The sequence below is a fragment of the Pezoporus flaviventris genome, unplaced genomic scaffold, assembly GCF_033815535.1.
Source record: "Pezoporus flaviventris isolate CSIRO_AGI_PZ_B2104156 unplaced genomic scaffold, CSIRO_AGI_Pfla_v1 ptg000031l, whole genome shotgun sequence".
NCBI classification, from domain to species: Eukaryota; Metazoa; Chordata; class Aves; order Psittaciformes; family Psittacidae; genus Pezoporus; species Pezoporus flaviventris.
In genome coordinates, this window is record NW_026892579.1 from 58,553,537 (window position 1) to 58,570,937 (window position 17,401).

Sequence of the window (17,401 nt, forward strand, 5' to 3'; positions counted from 1 at the left end):
AAGAAAGTACTGAACTTGCACATTTCATTCCCAAAACAAAGTTTCCCAAACCTCAGGTACAAATGAACCTCACATCAGGGTTTTGTAGAGTCTCTATCCAGTAAATCATGCACTGTGTCACTCCTGGCACATCAAGTATTATTTTCCTCTCTTCCACCCCTCACTCCTCATCCTTGAGGGTTGCACTAGCTGTACCCTGGCCCAGCCATAGTCAATGAGTGTTCTGTTACTGACTTCAGCAGGATCAGGATTTGGCATAGATAGCTGCAGGACCAAAATTAAAAGGCCTTTTATGGCAACTGGGTTCAACCTGCAAGAACGAGGGCTAGATCCTTTTAGCTAGCAGAGGTAGGCTGGGCTGCAATGGGGCATTTTAGTGCTGCCAGATCCAGCCTAAGGGACCACCTGCACTTGTAACCAGCCCCATGACTTCAAAGTATGTCCCCTAGAGCTAGGGAGGCAAGCCTCTCTCTCCCTGTGCCTGTTTCCACATCCCCAAGGCCATGGCAGAGCGGCTGGCATCTCAGGAAGACCCCCTTAGAGCAGGACCACGGGCTCACCCACCTCAGCATGATGCTCCTTGGCCTGTAGGATCCTGGCAAAGCAGAGCAAACCTGCCCTGGCAGCTGGGAGCTGGCCTGCCCTCCGAGAGCACAGGCATCCTCCTCCCATTCAACACTGGAAAGGAAGAGAAGCAGTGGAGGGGAACGCCAGGATAAATCTGGCACCCTCTCCCAGCCTCGCCTAGCACAAGGAAAGCTGAACAGCCCAGGTGCCGAGCTCTAACTGCAGGGCTGGAAGCAATCAGCAGTGTGGACTTTGGGAGGCGACAGCCACAGCGTGATGAAAATCCCCGCTCCCTGAAGATTTCCTCTGTTGACACTGGGGTCTTTAAATCCTGGCTCGGCAGCATCCCTGGGAGCCAGTACAGCGTGTACCGCGCAGCAACGCACGGCTACGTTTACTGTGCTGCAGCTGGCTCGCCGTGCGCACGCTGACGGGTGCTGTGGGGTTTGCTGCCTGCTTTTTTTCCCCTCTCGCTTCTTTTTCCAAGGCTGCTCCTCAGGATCTGATGCAGATTTGACTTATTCAAATGCAACACGTCCATATTGCCTGGCTGGAGACGACTCCTGGCAACCGCTGCCTGGTAAGAACTGGGTCTCGTGTCACACATGAGTTAGAAAACAACACCCCCAATCCTAAACAAGAGGAATGGAGTTATGATGGGGTGCTCAGACATTCCCCATTTACAAGGTTTGTTTTACCCCAACACTTACATTTTATATTCATTCTGGCTGCCTTTTTTCTTTCTTTTTTTTCTAACCGAGTGAGGTTTAATAAGCACTTACAAAAGTCTCCTTTACAGCTCTATCAAAAAATTGGCCTCCTGGGTAGCTCTGTGCTTCCAGAGAGTACAGGGAATTGTTTTTATGTTCGCAAGCCTTCACTGCAAGGCTGCTGGTGGCAGCAGTAACTGTAAGTGGCAGGAATTTCTCACATGTACTTTATAGGGACCTAACTCTTCCCATCTCCTGTGGTGGACGGGTGGACCTTGGCTCTTCCAGAAGAAGCAGAGAGGCAAGCAACACTGCTCAGCACCCCGCTGCTGCATTTAGCAAGAAAGGCAGCATCCCTCTCCCTACAGAAAGCAGCCTTTAGGCACTCACAAGTGAAGACTGGGGGAGAGCAATCAGCAAGCTCAGTGATCTAGGTCTTTTCTAGCCTTGAGTTAAAAACCAAAGGAGGGAAACCATAAGTGGGTGACTTTCAGAGGCCAGTCTAAGCAGGAATTAGTTAGGGACTGTGCAAGGAAACCTCCTGGCAAGCAGGACACACCAGAGGAAGCTCAGACTCTTATCTGAGGAGCATCTAAAGTCACGCAGCTCTCATAGGGGTTGACTTTGGTGCTCGAAGCCTGGAATCCCCAAGTCCCCGAAGGAGTGTCCATGTTAATGAGGCAGTAAGGTGAAGCCTCCGGTAGCAAATAAGCAATGCAATTATAAAGCCAGTCAATAGTGTAACGCCAGCCAACGTGTTCCAGCGATATTTTGAAACTGTAATCTGATCCTACTGTTTCCATCCTCGTGCCTTGCCTGCTCTCCCTTGTTGCATACTGTACTATTTGAGGCCCAGAGGGCAAAGCAAGCGCTGGCTGTTTGTTAATGATCAGAAACTGCGTTCCGAGCGAGAGCGCTGCCTGCGCCGCCCACTGCACTTTCTTGATAGTTCCTTCAACTCATGGCCTGCACAAGCCCTGCAGAAGGCTTCCCTGCACAACACAAGCCAGCAAAACAACCCCAAAACACAACTACAAACTCCACTTCTGCCTTCGGTTTCCAGCTCCCTTTTACCGCACTAAAAAAAAGGCAAAGCCACAGTCTAAGGCAATCTCCGACTCTGCAGTGTGTTAAGTCTTGCAGGAAACATATGCTTCTATTAAATTGGAAACAGCTTCTAATGCTGTCAGTTTGCTAAATGTAACACGTTCCCTTGGAAGAAGTGGAGCAATTTTAATGTTTTTGACTAACTGCACACACCAAACAGAGTATGTCTGATAAAGCTGGAATGGGCTCCAATAAATATAGCTTAGAATAAATTACTGCCTCATTAAGTAATTGTTTGGAAAAAGGAGAGCAGGTTTTCCAGATTATAGCTGTGTTATTAAGGGTGTTTATAATATTAGGAATTCTATCAGGGTAGCAGAACATAATGCAAGTTTAAATCAGACGAGCACTTGTTAGCTTGTTAAACCATTAAAGACTACCCTGGCAGAATGAGAAGGCGAACAAGACGGCACAGGTCCTGTGCGTGGAAGGCTAGCGAAGCACGCTGCAAACCAGCCGTGAGGCTGAGGAGCAAAAGCTCTGAGCAACTCTTGACAACGTATTTTCTGTACAAAGCGAGGGGGGATGTAGCTTTGTAATGTACCTGGGCTAGAAAACATTTATTCAAAACGGGGTTTATTCACGTACAGGAAGGCAGTTGTCTTTACTGGAAGAAAAGAACAGGCTTGGATTGCCCAGACCTTTCTCTTTCAAAGGTCTCACACAGTCAAAATGTCATTCTCGCATGTCCTGCTTCAGACAGGACTTCTCATCAGCATCTTTATGATAGCAGCCACCAGATGCAAACAAGACCCCAGCCTATCCTTTTTGGTCTTTTCCTTAACTGGAAGCTTTATGAAACAAGCCCACAGCTGCCAATGCCACCTCAGCCCTTCACAGGCCTGGTGCAGATGCAGTCCTGTTGACCACCAACTGCAGCAGTACCTGCTTTGAGTCAGACTGGGGTGCAGGATTCCTCCTTCCCACTCCCAGGAGCTGTTTTGTTAGGGCTAGTCATTGGGAGGAGGAGAGATTTTTGGGAGGATGGCAAAGCTGCCCTCTCCTTGTGTCAACTTTGTGCCCAATCCCCTTTGTAGCCTTGCCCAGGATGACTGCATGCACCAGCAGTGCCCGTGTCACCACAACAGCCTGGCTGATACTCTGTGAGGTTCTTCAGAGAACCACCCAAATGAGCTGTGAAGTTTGGGTCTCCACGTGGCAGCCTGATGAGCATGGATAAAATTGTCCTGTGCTGTGTACACACAGGCTAAGCAACTCCGCTGCCAGCATCAAAAGCTCAAGGACCGGGAGCTGCATTACACACCTGGGCATTGGTAGTAGGAAATCAAAGCTGCAGCAAAGAAAACCAGACACAGCACTAGGCCAGGTCCTCTGACTTTACTACATGATTAGCCGATTATTCAGCAGACTCTGCTTGTTGTCACCCGAAAAATATGTGAGGGCTTCTATGCACAAGCCTCCCTGGATCAGCCAGGAAGCTCCCCCTGCTCCATATCATGGTTTCTTTCCCCAAGTCCAGCACTCTGAGCCTCCTTGCACAGGAGCAGGAGATGCTGGTCCCGGAAGCAGGATCACAGCACAATGAGGTCTTCCCACCAGCAGGCAAGGAGCCACGCCAGAGCCGGTGCACACAGCTCCATGCTGGAAGAATCAGAGCCATAATCTCTTCAAGCAGTGGCGCAGCAGCAATTAAGACAACTGTGTACCGCTCCAGGGCCCAATTCAGCCAAGGGCTGCCCGCCTTCCATTGCTTCCCACTGCAGAGCCAGCAGGCACAAGCACAGCAAAAGCGCTCTTTTTAAAGAGGCACCTTACTTGTAAATTAAATTCAGAACAATGTGAAAGAGCCACACAGCCACCAGTAAGTGACACAGGCTAGCAAACACACGCTCCCTTTTCACTGCTAAAATTACACGCCTGTAATGACAAGATGCTACTGGTCAGACTCTAAGGGAGAATGATGAAATAGCAACACCGGCTACGCACCCCTCCTCCCCTGCACCGTCGCCCTGAACAATAGATTACAGCAACACTGTGTGTTGTATTGTACAAGACATCTCTATTGGCACATGCATGTCACTGTATAGCTGGTATTTTTAGTGGATGGAGAGACTGAGTATTGTAGGCCCATCTTCCTTGGATGTGTGTAATTCCTACAAAGGTTAATGAGACTTGTGCATGTGTCCAAGAGAGATGAGACCCCTTTGTGTTTAATAAGAGTTTCTTCCACGTACGTCTAATTACCTGGATTGAGTCCTTGTTTTCAAGTGTATCTTTTCCCCAAAGATACCTTGTTTTTCCCCTTTGTCACAGACCCTTAACAAACACATGGGGGGGGGGGGGGAAATGCCCATGCTACTGTGGAAAGAATTGAATGGTTTCCCAAAAAGTAGGTTATTGCTCTGAAAACAGTGCTGAATAAATTATCACAGTCAAACTGAAAAGCAACGAAAGGCAGGGGGAAGAAGAGGCAAGGAAAAAACCACCTCTATAAAGCAATGTATACTGCAAAACGCAGCACACATCCCAGCAATGACAAGTCATTTTAGCTTCTGGGCTGCAGATTTTATTTGCTAACCAGTTTCTCACCACTGAGAGTTAAACGTAGAGAAAAGGAAGGTGTTTCCCTGGCATATTTAGAATGCAACTTATACAGCATATGAGTTGTTTTCACTGTTTTTGCTTAAATGAAGTGAAGGCAGCCCTGAAAAGAAGTATATTCTGTGAGAAAGCACCCACTGAAAACAAAACACACACACAAAAAAAAGCAGTTAAAGTTTGACAAGGAAGTTTGCTAAGACGGTGTTAAGTGATGTTGGACAAGATGGTAACTGCTGGCCCCTTCAGTCCAGCTCATGCTGTATTTCAACAAGCGCCTGTTTTCCACGTCCTGCGAAGGAGCCTTCTGAAAACTGATAAAGGGAATTTTGGCCAGCCTTGAGCCATTCTCAACCTGCAACAGCTACAAGTTAAGAGATGAAAGTGGTCCAGTTTTTCATGGCACCTGCTTGATTTCACAATAAAAACTACTATACCAAAGCGATACCCTAGAAAAAACAGCCACCATGGGATCAGCCTAACTTTCATGTGTAGCAATTTAAACATGCTCAAATAAATCTTTTAAACTTATACGGGGACACCCTTTTAAATAGCATTTTTTTAACAGCATATGTATTAAATCTGTATTTCAAAGGAGGCTTTATACAGGTCAATTAACGAACAAGCTTAGCCACAAACTAAGTCTTTGGAAATTGAAAGCGGAAAATACAGAGGGGAAGAGATCAGGAAACTGAAACTAAATGTCCTAAACTTCGTTTCATATTCAGTCAGGCACAACCCATTCAGCTCACCCAAGGTAGTATTACACTGATTTTCCCCACAATTAAGAAAAGACCCGCCTCAGAGCACATATGTATCATGTATGTTCCACTGCCAGAGAGGGGAAGCACAGCAGCAACAGGAAGCTTTACACTGCACATTACACACACAGAAAATATTCTCTCTTCTACTCATTCGCAAGTTATTTGTGGAATACTTTAGTTAGAGGAGGAAAGGGGAAGGGTTGTTTAGAAGAGCCAATTCTGCCAAACAGATGGAGTAGGAGGCTAAGGGAGAGAGTGAGCTGGATCACAGAAGGGTAACCTAAGCAGGTTATTGTACCCCTGGGACAGCCAGCAGAGTACCCTGCTCAAAATCCCTTTGACCACAGCAGAGAGTAATAAAGTGTAAGTCACTCCTCCTACACAGGGATGGGTGAAGGCACAAGAACAACCAGCCACAAATCATTCTATGCCAAAAAAAGCTTAAATAGAGTGGCTTCTCTCTCACATGCACACACACAGAGCAGTAAGAAAGCAAAATGTTACCACTGTTTAAAGAGAAAAAGACCTGTGGTTTGCGCATGAACGCCAGCCTCCTATCTTGATGAAATCTGTATTTAAAACCTATGCAAATGATATGCGTGCACGTGTACATGTATCCATTAAATGCTTCTTCCAAGGGGGAAATGGTGCCTGTAAAAACACATGAGAAGTAAAGAGTTTGTGGAGGCACCGGAAGATGATGATGTATTCCTGCATTAGGTTTTAAAACTTCATTTTGCAGCTACCTGAAGTTAAGACAAAGCTGCCTTTAGGCATCTCAAACTAGTCAGACCTGCTGTAGCAGTTGCAGTCTGCTTCAAATATGCCCTCCACGCTCCTTTCAACCTCCACCCCAACATATATCCGCATAGTTTACCTCCAATCATGGGTGGTTCTTTCTATAGCGCAGTTCACTCAACCTTACTGCCTGGCATGACAGGAGATTTTTAAAGAGTAATGTTACGGGCTGCTATAAGAAACTGTATGAAAACAGCTGATAACTGTCACGTTTCCATTAGAGGTGAGCATGGCCCACACAGCACAAGGGTTTTCCAGTGGGATGGAAAAATCTAGGATCAAGAAAACAGCCTAATTTGTCACAGATCATCCAAGCAAGTTTGAGGGCGAGTTTAGATCTTTCCACCACCTCTGGGTTCCTTTGAAAAGGGAACTTCTTTCTTCTGCTACTCCCATATACTGCCCAGTTTTAAAAATAACATTAAAAGGAAACAATCCACATTTGCACTTCAGTCTTTGTATTCTGCCTTATTAAGAATACAATTATTTGAGCTTCACTAGAAAAAGAAGCTGTCGGATGAAATCCAACACATCTTACTGGTGTGAAAACAAAGTAAACAGGCTTTGCCTGCTAATAATTACACAGACTTGAGACTCGTGTCATTCAATACCACTTAAAATTCAATTACAGAGCAATATTAACAAGAAATTCCTCTTTAAGCCCCCTGCTCCTCAAAACACTGATCATGTATATAGGTTGGGAACTTCAGATTTTATACAGCAACACCTATAGTTTTACGTACCAGGCAGCATACTGAACCCAGCCCCATATTTGGAAGGATAATGGTCCGAGCTTGCCTAACACAGGACTCTGAGCATGGTTTTAATATCACTGCAGCAGCCTGAATCCACACTCAATCTGATGTGGTGGTGGTGGCTGCTGTCCCACTTGAGCTTGCAGAGTCTCCGCCCTCAAAGAAGGGACACGTGAAAAGTAAAAACTTGCTGTTCGGTGAGGTGACAGCTCCTCCAGTCCTTTCAAGCCATCTTACTCCTCATCACGAAGTCAAGCTGCTTCTGAAGGCCGATGGGCTGTACTACCAGCTACCCAATGCCCCTGCAGACTGCCCCAACTCTCCCCTGGAAATGCCCCTCAGATCAGCTCTTCCCCACTCAGGAATTCCCCTCTGTGCAGGAGGAATCTCCCAACTGTGGGTTTAGTGCTTCTTCACAGCTCCTCCTGGCCACTTCGCAATGACACCAAGCATCTCACACGTTCATCAGGAGCCATCAGTGCAGCAAAGGTCGCTGTGCAGTTTCTATTCTACACAATGACACACCATTTCATTACCATGCAGCCCCAACCAAGACTGAGGGTAGGGACCCTGCTGTGATGGATGCTTTACAGCCACAGCACACACACAGGCCCGTTGCTTCCACAAAACCTCTGCCACACGTTTCTGGATTCTGTTTTGCTTGACTTCAGCTCATCCAGCAGCAAAGTGAGCACTGCATTTACAGAGCTCTCTTTCCCCACTTGTGGTGAACAGTCAGCATTGTTATCTTATTTTTTTGTTATAGTGTTTGCACTGGTAATGCTGAGCAAACCTGAAGCCTCCACTACAGCAAACACAAAAAATAAGACTTTGTTTAGAGAAGAATTAAAGAACACACACATGCTGGGGGGGGGGGGGGGTCGGGTCCTCTCTCCATTTACAGAAAACAGGTACTTATTCCTGACAGCACAGTTGCCCTGACTGATCGAATTTAGAAATGCAACCAATGGCACAAAACATGCAATTATATCCCCCTGAAGCAAATGAGTGCTGTTCTGAGATTGGCAAATTCCATTTTCTACAAACCATTAATTAGCAGGAGATTCATCTACGCTCAAGATCTGTGCTTACTGCCAACCTGCTTGCATTTAAGCTGGACCTTGCTCTCTCCTTTGGAACAGTCCTGATCTTTGGACTTGGTAACTGAGAGTTGCCTTTTCTGGCACTGATTTGGGTGCCTGTTACAAGGAACTGTTGCAACTGGAGCTCTCTCTTCGTGAAATGGTTACACATATAAAGCAGAGTAAAAAGACAGCGCCTCTCCTGCTACCCAGCCCTTATAAAAGTAGATCAGCAGAAAACTACTTACACTTTCAAAGTACTGCATTCCCCTTGACAGATTACACTTTAAGATGTTACATAAAAGCAAAAATAGTCACAAGTATTTTGGATCACCTGTCTAGTGTTAGCACTGCTGGAGACAAACTGTGCCAAGAATGTTTTACATCAGTGCGAAAAAAGAAGTCAGAGTTCCTAAAAAAATTCTTTTTCCCTATGAATTATTTATTGGAAAAATAAAAGCAGCTTCTGTAAATGATGGCAAAATCCCCTTCAAAACAGATATTGCATAAGATCTGTTGTACTTCATGGAAGCTAGGAAAAAAATACAAGACTATGAAATTTGATGTTTTCCTTGATACTAGGACATTATTTCAAATTCCTCAATGCCTCTCAGGCAGACAATTTGAGTGCTTGGATTATTTACATTATTATTTCCACCAAAACAGAGAAACTCCTTATTTCATCTTTCCCATTAAAATGAACAGGTGTATAAAGGAATACAATTACAATCCTTTATAAATCAGCACCTACAGACACATTTAATGCTCTTTTAAGACTGCTTCTCCTACAGACAAAACCTGAAGTACCTACGGCTAGCAAGTTTCTTTCTGTTTGTTTTTAACCGGCTTCAGAGAATAAGAAATCAGCTTGACAGGAAAATCAAAGCAGCGTCTTAACATGCACAAAGTCTAGCTTCATTCGTTAGCAGTCCAATCCAGTTCCTGCAGGAAAGGAGTGGGTGGTTTTTGCTACCAACTTAAATGGAAGTAGGATCAGTCACGAAAGGAGGAAGAGCCATAGCTGTTACGTTAGATGCTGCAATACTTGCCTGGACAATGGAAGGATTCCCTAGGACACATTCTGGGATACCTGTCTGGCAGCACAAACGGCTAATCCTCCTCCCATCTCCTACTACCACCACCACTAGCTCATTATGGTAAATCAGATTCCAAAGATACCATCTTATTATGTAAAAAACGTATGCCTTTTAACTTCAAGCCGAAAGGGCTACTTTCAGTTTACCCTGCTTAATCGACTGCTTCATTTCTACAGCAATTTAAGCACAAGCAGCGGCAACTTTTAAGAAAGCACAGTTAATTCCTACAGTTCTTTTTACCACGTGAAAGCTTCCCGTGCACTTAGGTGGAAAATGAGGTGCCTCAGTCAATTTTGTACCCTGCGAGAAGCCCGTAAGACACAGGCACCTTCATTTGTGCAGCTGAATACCCCAAAAGAAATCGGAATAAAGAGGTGGGAAGTGTAATTTCAACTCGCACAAACAGAACTGTTTATTCCATTCGAGAGACACGAGCATAAAACTGTTGTTAGGGGGCAGCCAAGCCCTCTACCACCATTGTTCGAGCAATAGCGTGTTCTCCGGTGGCCAGATCCAGCACCCACTGACGGCAGCGAGAGCCACCCCGCTGACTTCACCGGGCACTAGCTCAAACTGCCTGGACTTTTCCTGATCCCGGGAGCTTTTGGCTTGTCTGGACACAGACTGACACATGCAACCGCTTTGGTGTGCTGCGCTGAAGTTGGGGTGAAGGGGCTAAGCCCCCCCCCCCCCCCCCCCCGATGGAGGTGAATTGGGCAGATTCGCTTTCTTTTACACGGGCAGCTGACCCGTAGCTGTAAATCAGCCACCAAAGGGTCCCAGGGGGACAGCATGCAAACCCCTCCCGAGATTTTCAACGCAAGTGGCCCCGGGTTTCCCAGCTGTGCCTCACAAAACGCAAGGAATGACAGCAGGTAACCGCACTCGCTCTTTCCACGCTTAAACAGAACGTACATTCCCGGATCCTGACACACTGACACGAATAAAGCAGCAAACGCTCTAAATGAAAGCAGCACCGCAAAAGGACCTTTTCCAAGTATTCCCCCATCCTGAAGGCAATCCCAATAAACGGGGGCACTGCTTCTAAATGCACCCCAAACGCCTGTTTCTCCGTTTTGGCGCTGCTCCCAAGGAGGAGGGCACAGCCACGCTAATTCCTGCCCTGCTGCCGCCCCAACACCAACCCTGGAAGGGTCCGGCCAGCGGGGCCATATGTCAGCTTCGCTCCGGCGGAGTCGCAGCCTCCCCCAAGCCCTTTTAGCCCTCCCGGCCCCACAGCACGCACTTTTAAGGGTAGCCCGAAGCCCCCGCTGCTCTTGCCTGGGTAAACGGAGGCACGGCTGCAGCCGCCTGGCTCCGAGGCGCACACGTTCACTTACCGGGGTAAGGCTTCGAGTCAGGTGTAGCACGGCTCTTCGGAGCACAACCTCCCAGCACTACCGGGGCCGGCACAGCAGCCCCGATTAAAAGTATATTCCAACTCCACGCACGCACCTGCTCCAGCCCCGGGATCCCCGCACATCGGCGGCGGGAGGAGGAAGGGGGATGTAGTATTTTAAGGATCAACTCTCCCTCCTCTGCTCATCTCAGCACGGAGGAGAGGGGGAGGACGCCCGCCCGGGTACGAATTTAAAGGTAGAGATAAAACCAGCCCCGATGACTCGCAAAGCCGAGGTGGGGGTCACGGCCCCCCGCTCCCCCCTTGCCGCCCCCCAGCTCTACTCACCACATGCAGCTCCACCTGAGAACTAACGCATGGAGGGGAGGGGAGGTCGCAAACTCTCGCCCTAGAGCAGCTCCATATGTCGCTCCCTCGCCGCGCCGCTCCGGGGAGGGGCCGGGTGGGATGCGGAGGAGAACGAGGAGGAGGAGGAGGAGAAGAAGGAGGAAAAGGAGGAGGAGGCAGGCGCAGGCGGCGTGAGGATTTAAGCCTCCGCTCTCCCCCGGCGGCTGCGATCACGCAGCATTATACAATGGAGGAGGAGGAGGAGAGGGAGGAGGCACCAGCCCCAGCTCCCAGCACTTGCCGCCAGCACTGACGACAGGGGCGGCTCCGGCGAGCTCCTCGCCCTCCGGCCCGCGTTAAAGCCCCGCCTCGGCCCCGGCCTTCCTCCCCCCGCATCCCCCGCTGCTGCTGCTCCTCCTTCTGCTCCCGGCTCCCTGCGCTGCCCACCCGTGCCCCGACCGCGGGGGTTCCCTGGGAGCGCTGGCCCGGCACAAAGGCGGGTGCCAGCGCGCCCCGACCGCAAATATGACAAGTATCCCTGCGATCCCCGACCAGGACCCCGCCGCGCTGCCCTCCCCCCCGGGTCGGACCGGTCATAGCCCCCCTTCCCCAGCCATCTCCCGGTCGGGCCAAGCGGAGCGGGGAGGGATGCAGGAAAGCCGGGGCGCTGCCTGCCGCCCCCCGCCCCGGGAGCTCACCTGGGAGCCGAGGGAGGCGGCGCCCCCCTCCGCGGGATCCTCGGTGCTAATTTGGGCTGTGCAGGCACCACCGAAGCACAAAAATGAGGCCAAACGGAGATGCTGGAGAGCACGAAGACTTGGGGGGAGGGAGTGAGAGCTCGGCACCAGGCGCTGTCTGGAAAGAAGATGATTATTTTAAGTTACCTCCGATGATTGTGTTTGGAAGGGGGCTGTAATCTCAGGCGACGATGTGAACACCTTCCAGTTTTGGCTGCAGCCCCAAAGGCATCTCGGATCATTACCAGCCTTTGATGTCCCACTAAACCGGTTGTATTTCGGGACAATAAAGCTTTAAGACCTAACATAAAGGCGATTATTAGTCATTAATATCACGACTCGTTTAGGTATTATGCTCAAAATGGCCTGTAACGATTCGCGATCAATCAAGCTGATGGTCTTGTTCGAAATTAAGTTCCATTTTCAGCTAGAAAACTGTAAAGGAAAAGGAAGGGAAGATTTCCTTAACCTGGAAATTGTATCTCTCAAAAATCCACAACGGGGGAAAAAAAACCAAACTGGTGAATCTGCCAAAACAGAAAGAGATAAAGGGATGATTTTATGGATTCTTAAAATTACAATTGAAAAGACCCCATCTAGTTGAGTTTTAAACACCAAGACTGGTATTTCAGGTAATATTCTGCTGAAGTCACTGCAGTGGGAGGAAAGGGCATCACATCTAAAAACCACCCTTTGACTTCGCCACTTCTGGAGGCCTGGGCACCCCTTTCCCTTCCACTTCTGCTCAGCCATTCCTTTGAGGAGATCCAAACACTCTCAGCCTCCCTTTGCCTGCAGTAAAGAGGGAGCCCAGAACCAGATCTGCAAAACAATTCACGAACCATTTACTGCCTTTTGACGAGTGACTTACGAATTGCTCCAGAGCTGGCAAAAATTAAAACCAGAATTTCCCCCAGCTGGATTCTTTCCAGCAGCAAGGCTCTGAAACGCGGTCCTTCTACTCAAGGAAACAAACATCTTGAAATTACAAGTCATACTAAAAATGACTAAATAGAAGGAAAAGATTCCTTTTGTTTCAGGCCTGAGTGGTGCCTGTTCAGTGGGCTTCAGCCTACTCAAAAGCCACCCAGAGTATTTGTAATACCTGTACATGTTTAGTGATAGGAGGAGAAGGAATGGCTCTAAACTGAAAGAGGTTTAGGTTAGACATCAGACCCCGTGAGGGTGGTGAGGCCCTGGCACAGGGTACCCAGAGAAGCTGTGGCTACCCCATCCCTGGCAGTGCTCAAGGCTAGGCTGGATGAGGCTTGGAGCAGCCTGCTCTAGTGGAAGGTGTCACTGCCCATGGCAGGGGGTTGGAACTGGATGAGCTTTAAGGTCCGCTTCCAACTCAAACCATTCTACGGTTTTTGGCAGAGGTTTTTCTTTCTGCATGCTGGATCAATTGAATTTCAGGGCCACATTCTGCCCTGCTTCACACCAGATTTGTAACACAGCAGGATCTGGCCTTGCGTAACCGCTCTATGGATGCACCCAGATGAACCTTCTGGAGCTCAAAGTCCGCAGCAGGTTTGCAGTCCCAGTGCCTGGGTGTGTGCACACTATCACCGGCACCATAGGCACAACCACAAGCATTTGCTAAATAAGCAGCTGGGCTCCAGTCTAATATCCAAGGCCCTGATCTTGCCATGTTACACTCAGCAGTAAAAGGCCTGAGCCTGCATCGTCTGTTTTAAATGCTTCTGACTTTGTTCGGTTGCTCCAATTTTACACGAGCATAAGAGAAAACTCACCGCCCCTTCTGTTTCCTACTGTAACTCCCCTGGGCCTTTCTTGGCAGGAGTTTATAGTCACGCTGTAACTGGGATTATTCCTGCGAACACAACTAGTACAACCTGCATCCACACTCTGAAGCACTCTCAGCTGAGCACAGGTCACAATACCGATCAATACGAGTAGAGCTCCTTCCTCTGTCTCGCACGCAGCAGAGGCTCCATCGTGGCGGGGTGAGGTTGAGCTATGCAAGGTGAATAATCCTACCACTGACTGCTCCTCAGATTGCCTCCTACCCGATTTAACGAGACCTTGCTGGCCTCGAAACTCCGTTCTGCAGCTCCGGAGTGATCTGACCAGAAGGTGTCTGCAAGGCCCAAACACAGTTTGCCCAAACATGTTAGTAAGCACAGAGAAACAGCCTGCAACCGAGCCACGAAACGCTGTACGAGGAAGTGTGTTGGCAGAGGCAAGAGCCTGCAGGAGAGGGGAAAAAGTCTGCATGTCTGCGAGGAGGAGCTACCCAAAAGGCATCCCATTTGGAATGGTGCTTCCTGATGAGCAGTAGCACAGATGTAATTTTGCAGTCATAGCCTTGACACAGACCCTCGCCCGTGAAGGCCACACACTGAAAGAGAAGGAGCCTGACTGCATTTTTCTACACTGGTACGGACCTGATATGGGCCACAGGCACAATCTAAGCACAGCCTTGTCTGTGAGCTAGGATAGTCAAAGCTTGCCTGATTAAGGCCATGTCTCCTGTACATCATCCCAAACCCTTCTGTGTTAAACAAATGAAATAACAAAGATTGGAAAGACTGGGAGGGGGGAAACAAGCACCAGACTTCATAGGGCAGTTTATCAGAGCTACTCTGGACTTTTAGGTAATCTCTGCCTATCAACACGTGTACTAATTAGGAAAGAGTAGCAACATTTGGTGTGCTGGAACATTGACATCCCTCATGTTTTTCGAGTAAAGAGGCAGTGAACTGCTTCCTACGTTTCTAATTGTATCCTTGGCCTTTTTTTTTCTAATTGCAGTACACATTAACACTGAGATTTCATCAGGTAATTGTATAACACATCTTCATTTTCTCCCTGGATGTTTTTGCTGCAGTGCATGCAGGAGCTGGCAGGCAAATACCCAGTACTGCCCCCAGAGCACACAACTGTTTGCAAATAAAGACCCCACCATCACCTGTAACTTGTGGCCAGGAGAGCCAACACTATCCTGGGGTGTACTGGGAGTACTGTGGCCAGCAGGTTGAAGGAGGTGATCCTCACCCTCTATTTGACCCTGGTGAGACCACATCTGGAGTCATCTTTCCTCAGTAAAAGAAAAACAAGGAGCTATTGGAGAGGGTCCAGCCAAGGGCCACAAGGATGCTCAGGAGTCTGGGGCATCTTTCTTATGAGGACAGATTGCAGGAGCTGGGCCTGTTTAGTCTGGAGAAGACTGAGCAGGGATTTCATTAATGCATATAAATATCTCAAAGACAGGTGCCAGTAGGATGGTGCCAGATTCTTTTCAGTGGTGTCCAGTGACAGGATGAGGAGCAACGGCCATAAACTACAACACAAGAGGTTCTACCTCAACATGAGGAAGAGCTTCTTTATGTTGAGGGTGGCAGAGCACGGGAACAGGCTGCCCAGGGAGGTTGTGGAGGACCCGCCTGGACATGTTCCTGTGTAACCTGCTCTAGGTGGCCCTGCCTTAGCAGGGGGTTGGACCAGATGATCTCCAGAGGTCCCTTCCAACCCTAATGATTCTGTGATTCTGTGAGAAGCATAACAAAGGACCTACATACAGCCAAGGATGCTCCTTCCACCAGATCCCCACTGAGGAACCAAGGTCTTACAGATAAGACGAAAGCACGCTACAACCAAAGGCATGTAAACATCAAAACCTTGTGCCATCCCTGTTCAGGCCAGCTCTGGAGTCAGTACTGACCTTCTAGAGCAGGGCCCTTCTTATGCAAGGCTCAGCCATAGATAAAAGCAAGGCCCTCAACAAAAACAAAGTGGGGTACTGCATTACTGCACTCTGCACCTATATGTTAGCAGGGAGGAAGCTGCACCTTGAGATTTCAATTGCCTTTTTGCCTTTTTTCACTGGTGCAACTCTCCCACTGTAACAAGGCTGCCCCACACATCCCAACGCACAGGAATCAGGTAAAAGCAAAGGAAGGAAAGCTTCCCCTTTCCCACTCCAATTTTAGCTCTTCTTTTCCCTTTCATTTTCTGTGTTAGTTCATGTTTTTCTCCTTTAATGTTTTTGTGGCAGTAGGAGAAACACCGTTCCCTAGAATGCATAATATGCTTAATTATCATTCTCCGTTAGTTCTCTAGGAAAAAAAAAAAAAACCTACAGGAGAAATCAGTTTAATTAATGAGTATGACCAAATGCAGCCTTAGTTCTAATGCAGTATCATATATTATACGTCCAGTTGGGCAGTTGGTCTTACTTGGGTAAAATGAACAGAGATGCAGAAAACCATGGAGCTCATGAATCAATATTCTCAGCGCAACTAACCCCTTTTGTACAGTTATTCTAAGCCTTCCTACAGATTTCGATGCCAGCGTCTGTTCCCAAATACTGCTTTTGGCTTCAGTAACGCAGGATCGGGCTCGTACAGTCTAGTAATAGAAAGCTGTTGCTTGGCAGTACCAAGGGTTGTGCCACATGGTAAATTCATTAAGTAATTAAGAGAAAAAACACAACAACCTAAACTCCAAGATAGGTCTGAAACAGTCAAATACCCAGTAAGAGTCCCCAGTGTGTGTCAAGGACAAGGGTGGCAAGGTTTCATCTGAAAGTAGGACTTGGTGATTTAGATGCTTTTCAAAAGGGCTACTCCTCACATACTAAATTATTAAGGAAATATTATGGAACAGGATTATCAGGAAAGGGAAAAAAAAAAAAAGAAGCAGTGTGCATTAGCTGGCTTAGTCAGAGGAGGTTTTGCTGCATTCCTCATGCAGGGAGATGACTCCCTCCCTCTGTAATTCCCTGTGCACTCCCAGTCCTCTGGAGACTGCTGGTGTGCATCATCCTCACTCCAGCTGAAACATTCTGTCCTGACAGAGGTTCAGGCTGCCTACCATTGCTGTTTATCTTCTTACATCTTTTTGCCTCTTCTAAATAGCTATGTTCTTTGCCCAAATCCCATTCACACTGTACCACCTGCAAGATGTACTTCAGTTCTGACCCAGGCCAGACTGCTCACACCGATGCCATTTGTACGGCACACAGGCTTCTCTACAGTCTCCCCTTTCCACTCATGCTTCTCGAGACAGTGGATTGTACTTTGCATTGAGTTGAGTTTTAAACACTTTCAGGCTGCTTTTCTTTCCCTTTCAGATTCTGCTCTGCAGTCTCTAGCAACAGCACAAGTCACTCTTTTCTGGAACACTCGGTTACTTTTTTTGCAGAGATGCTACATCCTGATATTCATCTCTCACAGGGACCAGTGGAGTTAAGAGAAGAAAAGAACTATCTGCAGACAAAACCAAAGGCTCTGTTTTACAGTCGAGGGGAGAATACTTTTAATAAAGAAAAACATAGAAATGGTGGGAGCAAACGCAGAGATGGCCAGTCTTCAGCCTAATTAACCACTGGTGTAAACAGATGTCGATGCAAGCAAGCCAGAAGCCTTTGGCCACCCACTAGCCCTGAGCACAAACCCAACATGAGCCTGAAAAGCTTAACAACATGGGGCTCTCAAACCTGCAAGCCAGACACACACACTTAATACAAAGGATGTCACCGTCTCCCTTATGCAGATGGAATACCTGCTCCTTGTT

General features: G+C 47.9%; 1 protein-coding gene across 8 annotated transcripts in view; it reads right to left on the bottom strand.

The window, feature by feature from the left end:
- SERTAD2 (SERTA domain containing 2) overlaps positions 1 to 17,401 on the bottom strand; it is an 82,683-nt gene that overhangs the window by 11,181 nt on the left and 54,101 nt on the right. For 4 of the 8 annotated variants that reach the window (XM_061461463.1, XM_061461462.1, XM_061461461.1 and 1 more), the window contains one exon: positions 11,127 to 11,981. The gene's annotated coding sequence lies outside the window, so the exon portion shown is untranslated. Of the gene's footprint in view, positions 1 to 511; positions 679 to 10,779; positions 11,095 to 11,126; positions 11,982 to 17,401 lie in introns of those variants that run through there. The other 4 variants (XM_061461466.1, XM_061461464.1, XR_009744678.1 and 1 more) reach the window with 3 other exon arrangements.